At 41.3% G+C, this 6,380-nt stretch overlaps 1 pseudogene; it reads left to right on the top strand.

The window, feature by feature from the left end:
• The first annotated feature begins 4,916 nt into the window (after positions 1–4,916).
• Positions 4,917–5,795, top strand: LOC132498536 (small ribosomal subunit protein uS5-like; annotated as a pseudogene).
• The last annotated feature ends 585 nt before the right edge of the window (positions 5,796–6,380 follow it).

Genomic DNA, 6,380 nt, shown 5'->3' with positions numbered 1-6,380 from the left:
CATGAACAACTATACAATAAATATAATTTATGCTGTATTTTACATATGGAAAAGAAAGAAGCCTGTAAAAAAAAAAAAAAAAGAATTTATTGTACAAGGTACTAGGGAAAATGGGCTGATTCTATCCTTTTTTTTCCCTATCCCTTCCCTCAAGCCCAGGAAACTACTGTTAACTTGAAAGGATAAAGGATAACAGCGATCTGATAGTGGTGGTGCTTGGCAGCCACCCAGCTAAATACAGCTAATAAGAGACCTTGAAAAAAGAGGGAGCTCTTCCCAGGAGTGACCGCTGGGGTTGGGAAAGCATGTCCTCCATAGAGATGAGTTGGTCCAGGGTGAGACCAGTCACTGATCACGGATTTCCCATCTCCAACAGCTGCATGAATGCTTAGGCATGCTCTGGGAAATCAATGTAAGACTAATGAGCTCAGATAATAAATTCAGAATGCTAGGACACCTAGTTGTGAACCCACTGCTCAGCCACAGGGCCCTGTCTCAAAGCCAGCCCGTGTTCTTTCTTCTTGCTCTTAGGCTGTAGCCTTCTTTCTCGCCTTGAGGTGCTGCCATCTTTCAGTTTTCTGTCAAGCTGTAAAGACAAACCTACACCGGGGATTTTCCTCTTCGGGAGTTTTGTTGTTAATCACTACCAGGAACTAAATTAACATGAAAAACCATGACAGAAAAAAAGGAAGATACAATGTTCTTACAGTAGCCTAGTTTCCGATTTAGTAAATGACAAGAGGAAAACAATTTTAGGATTTTTTTCCTCTACTTTTATTTCTCCAGTGGGGGGAAGGGTGGAGTTTTCCTCCTGCCCCACCCTCTAACTCCACATTTAGATGTAAATGAGACATGAAGATAAAATCCTGGTGCTAGAGTAGATATCTCTTTGATACAAGTGGCAATTTACATTTTTTAGAACCCCTAGAGCTTTTCTTGCCTAGGCAGAATCCATTTGCAGAAGTGAGTTAGTTACCTCCTTTTGGAAAAAATGGAAGAAAAAAATCTCAGCTGCAGTTGAAATTTGGAGTACCAAATTTTGAAAGGATTAAAAAAAAATTAAGATTCAGAAGCATTAAAGAATACTAATTTTCGGACTTCCCTGGCGGTCCAGTTGTTAAGACCCCACGCTTCCAATGCAGGGGGCGCGGGTTCAATCCCTGGTCGGGAACTAAGAGGCAATGTGCCGCCGGGCGTGGCCAGGAAAAAAAAAAAAAATGCTAACTTTGGAAAATTTTGCCCAATAATATGAGAATTTCATTTAAGTTATATGAGAAATTCCTCACAAACTGAGGTGAAGTTGGGCTCTGAGTACATAATCAGAAGAGCACTTTCCCTTGGGACAAAAGGGACTCAGTTTGGAGTCCAGAAAAGACCTAATTTTTTGTGACTAAAGAAATTACTCTGGTACTACCTGATACTTGAATAACAGGAAAACTGTATTTTGTGTGATTTTGTAGCAAATGAAAACTTAGTAATTCAAGACTGTAAGTTAACTAATAGGAATGCTGTAGATTGGGTCATGAAGTGGGTGAAGCTTATGTCTGGCCATCTTTCCCTTTCTAATGCTTTCATCTCTTTCAAGTTTCTTTACTATCCAACATCTTTTATGTTCCATGTCCTTCTCAGTTAGCTAATTTCTATTTGTGTTATTCCTTTTTAAGTTATTAGTAATTTAAAAGTGGATTTTTTTTCACTTTAATGTCTTAGTTAATCCATTATATACAAAATACTATTTCAACCAGTAAATATTTTTAACAAGATATTTTACTCTTTTTTTTTTTTTTTTTTTGGTGTTGTCTTCAAAATCCAGTGTTTTAGAGTCTCAGTATGAACATTAACCTTTCATGAGAAAGACTTGATCTGTATTTAGATTTCATAAAATTTATAGTTGAAAAAATAAATTCACATACTCAAGTTCCTAACATACTTAAAATTGTTTTCTAATAACTGAATCAAATGAAGAGTTCTGCAGTTGGTGTTGGCTAGGAATTTAGAGAGGTGAAGGAAAGACGAGTGGTGGAATTCTGGTGGAATTCATGGCAGCCTGCAGGAGAGAGCTCTATCTGAATACATACTCTACTTCGTGAGTGATCCTCCTTTCTGCCTCTTGTTTCTACTGAGGTATGCTGACTTACTCACTACCACACAACTGCAATTGCTATTGACTCACTATTTAAAGTATTGAAATTTTGTTACGTTCTTATTTTCCTTTCTTCTCTTTCAAGCAAAATATGTCAGGATCTATCATCAATTACTTATACCTTAACTGAAGCTTATTTACATTGTTCTGCCTCTCCCAGATTTAATTGCATTTATCTTTTACTTTTGATAAACCTTCATCTAAGAGACCTGGACACCTAGCCCATGACCCTGATACAGACTTGACTGAGGAAAATAATCCTGATTCATGCCAAATGAAGGCTACACACTCTAATCCCACAGCGGGGCTTCAGGGGAGCGGGGCTCAGCAGAGGCAGTTGGATGCTATAATCTCGAGATGGGTACCAAAGGCACAATGGATCATTTCCAACCAGCTCGGTGCTTATACAGCTGATAGAGCTAGGAATCAGTAGCCAATGATATCTCTCAGAGTATTTCCTTTCCTAGTATGGGCAGATATAATTTATGATCTTTTGACTTCAAAGACTATCCCATTGGGGCTTCCCTGGTGGCGCAGTGGTTGAGAGTCCACCTGCTGATGCAGGGGATGCGGGTTCGTGCCCCGGTCCGGGAGGATCCCACATGCCACGGAGTGGCTGGGCCTGTGAGCCATGGCCACTGGGCCTGCATGTCCAGAGCCTGTGCTCCGCAACGGGAGAGGCCACAACATTGAGAGGCCCACGTACCGCAAAAAAGAAAAAAGACTATCCCATTTAGTAACACTCTTTCACTGAGCTCTCAATCTTTGGTCTCTAATAATATTTATTTTTTCTTTTATATCTTTTCAAAGGAATTTCAAGTGTCAAGGGAGAGGGAGAGGAGTATTTCAGGAATGGAGTAGTGAGCAGGGTAACCCTCCCATGGCCCCTGAAATGTTACTTGTCTCCATCCGGTGATTTTACCCAGTTGAGAATCACTAAAACTTCCATTTTACCATTAACAAAGATTTGGTCAAGTTTAACATGTTGTTCTTTGTGTTATTAAAGCAATATTAATTTTTATTTGCTCTCCAAATAGAAAATTATAATATGGAATATACTTATTCACACTGCACATATTTTCAGAGGTATAATAAATGTACTATTGATCTGTGCTTTGCTTTCATTCTTCAACATTCATGAAATATGCTAATAATATAAACTTAAAGTATAGAGCAGATTGGTTTTATTCCTTAAACTGTGTGTGTGGTTTGTAATCCAAGATTTTTTCGAGTTGTAGTGAAGTAGCTTCAAACTGAAGATATCAGCTGAATTTTTTTGTGCTGGTGATGACAATAGAAGAATATTAAGAAGTGGAAAGTTGGGGCACAAAAACAGAAATATAAATCAATGGAACAGGATAGAAAGCCCAGAGAGAAACCCACACACCTATGGTCAACTAATCTATGACAAAGGAGGCAAGGATATACAATGGAGAAAAGACAGTCTCTTCAATAAGTGGTGCTGGGAAAACTGGACAGCTACATGTAAAAGAATGAAATTAGAACACTCCCTAACACCATACACAAAAATAAACTCAAAATGGATTCGAGACCTAAATGTAAGACCGGACATTATAAAACTCTTAGAGGAAAACATAGGAAGAACACTCTATGACATAAATCACAGCAAGGTCTTTTTTGACCCATATCCTAGAGTAAGGGAAATAAAAACAAAAATAAACAAATGGGACCTAATGAAACTTCAAAGCTTTTGCACAGCAAAGGGAACTATATATATATTTTTTTTTCCTTGTATTTTTAAAGGGAACTATAAACAAGACCAAAAGACACCCCTCAGAATGGGAGAAAATATTTGCAAACAAATCAACAGACAAAGGATTAATCTCCAAAATATATAAACAGCTCATGCAGCTCAATATTAAAAAAACAAACAACTCAATCAAAAAATGGGCAGAAGACTTAAGTATACATTTTTCCAAAGAAGACATACAGATGGCCAAGAGGCACATGAAAAGATGTTCAACATCACTAATTATTAGAGAAATGCAAATCAAAACTACAATGAGTCAAAAAGAGTCATGTACCACAATGTTCATTGCAGCTCTGTTTACAATAGCCAGGGCATGGAAGCAACCTAAGTGTCCATCGACAGATGAATGGATAAAGAAGATGTGGCACATATATATATATATATACAATGGAATATTCCTCAGCCATAAAAAGAAACGAAACTGAGTTATTTGTTGTGAGGTGAATGGACCTAGAGTCTGTCATACAGAGTGAAGTAAGTCAGAAAGAGAAAAGAAAATACTGTATGCTAGCACATATATATGGAATCTAAAAAAAAAATCGTTCTGAAGAGCTTAGGGGCAGGAGAGGAATAAAGGCGCAGACGTAGAGAATGGACTTGAGAACACGGGGAGGGGAAGGGTAAGCTGGGACGAAGTGAGAGAGTGGCATGGACATATATACACTACCAAATGTAAAATAGATAGCTAGTGGGAAGCAGCCGCATAGCACAGGGAGATTAGCTCCAGTGCTTTGTGACCACCTAGAAGGGTGGATAGGGAGAGTGGGAGGGAGACACAAGAGGGAAGGGATATGGGGATATATGTATATGTATAGCTGATTCACTTTGTTATAAAGCAGAAACTAACACACCATTGTAAAGCAATTATACTCCAATAAAGATGTTAAAAAAGAAACTACAATGAGGTATCACCTCAAACCGGTTAGAGTGGGCATCATCAGAAAATCTAGCTTTTTAATTTTTTCCATAAAGCTTTCTTCTTTTTTTCTGTAAAAACACCAAATGGCGGATGACACCCATGCTGTAAGAGGGCCCTGAGGGCCCGGAGGCCCCAGGGCCCCTGGAATGGGAGGCCGCGGAGGCTTCGGCAGCCACATCCAGGGCCGGGGCCGGGGTCGCGGTCAGGGCCAGGGCTGAGGCCGCGGAGCTCATGGAGGCAAAGCCGAGGACAAGGAGTGGCTCCCCGTCACCAAGCTGGGCCACCTGCTCAAGGACATGAAGATCAAGTCCCTGGAGGAGATCTATCTCTTTTCTCTGCCCATCAAGGAATCTGAGATCACTGACATTTTCTTGGGGTCATCCCTCATGGAGGAGGTTTTGAAGATCATGCCTGTGCAAAAGCAGACCCGTGCTGGCAAGTGGACCAGATTCAAGGCATTTGTTGCCATCTGGAATTACAACGGACATGTTGGTTTGGGTGTGACGTGCTCTAAGGAGGTAGCCACTGCCATCTGTGTGGCTGTCACTCTGGCTGAGCTCTCCATCATCCCGGTGCGACGAGGCTACTGGGGGAACAAGATCGACAAGCCCCATACTGTCCCTTGCAAGGTGACTGGCTGCTGTGGCTGTGTGCTGGTGCGCCTCATCCCTGCCCCCAGGGTCACTGGCATCGTCTCAGCCCCTGTGCCCAAGAAGCTACTGATGATGGCTGGAATTGACGACTGCTACACCTCTGCCAGGGGCTGCACTGCCACACTGGGCAACTTCGCCAAGGCCACTTCTAATGCCATTTCCAAGACCTACAGTTATCTCACTCCTGATCTCTGGAAAGAGATGGTGTTCACCAAGTCTCCATATCAGGAATTCACTGACCATCCTGTAAAGACCCACACCAGAGTTTCCATGCAGAGGACCCAGGCTCCAGCTGTAGCCACCACATAGTTTTCTATGAGAAAAATAAAGTGAATGAAACTAGTTTAAAAAAAGAGAAAATCTACAAACAACAAATGCTGGAGAGGGTGTGGAGAAAAGGGGACCCTCTTGCACTGTTGGTAGGAATGTAAATTGATACAGCCACTATGCAGAACACTATGGAGGTTCCTTAAAAAACTAAAAATAGAATTACCATATGACCCAACAATCCCACTACTGGGCATATACCCGGAGAAAACCATAATTCAAAAAGACACATACACCCCAGTGTTCATTGCAGCACTATTTACAATAGCCAGATCATGGTAGCAACCTAAACACCCATCGACAGACAAATGGATAAAGAAGATGGGGTACATCTATACAACGGAATATTACTCAGCCCTAAAAAGGAACAAAATTGGGTCATTTGTAGAGATGTGGATGGACCTAGAGACTATCATACAGAGTGAAGTCAAAAAGAGAAAAACAGGGCTTCCCTGGTGGCACAGTGGTTGAGAGTCCGCCTGCTGATGCAGGGGACACGGGTTCGTGCCCCGGTCCGGGAAGATCCCACATGCTGCGGAGCGGCTGGGCCCGTGAGCCATGGCCGCT

This window comes from Mesoplodon densirostris, chromosome 11 (genome assembly GCF_025265405.1).
Source record: "Mesoplodon densirostris isolate mMesDen1 chromosome 11, mMesDen1 primary haplotype, whole genome shotgun sequence".
Taxonomy (NCBI): Eukaryota; Metazoa; Chordata; class Mammalia; order Artiodactyla; family Ziphiidae; genus Mesoplodon; species Mesoplodon densirostris.
The sequence above is the reverse complement of the archived record's forward strand: the minus strand, read 5'-3'. Positions and strand labels throughout refer to the sequence as shown.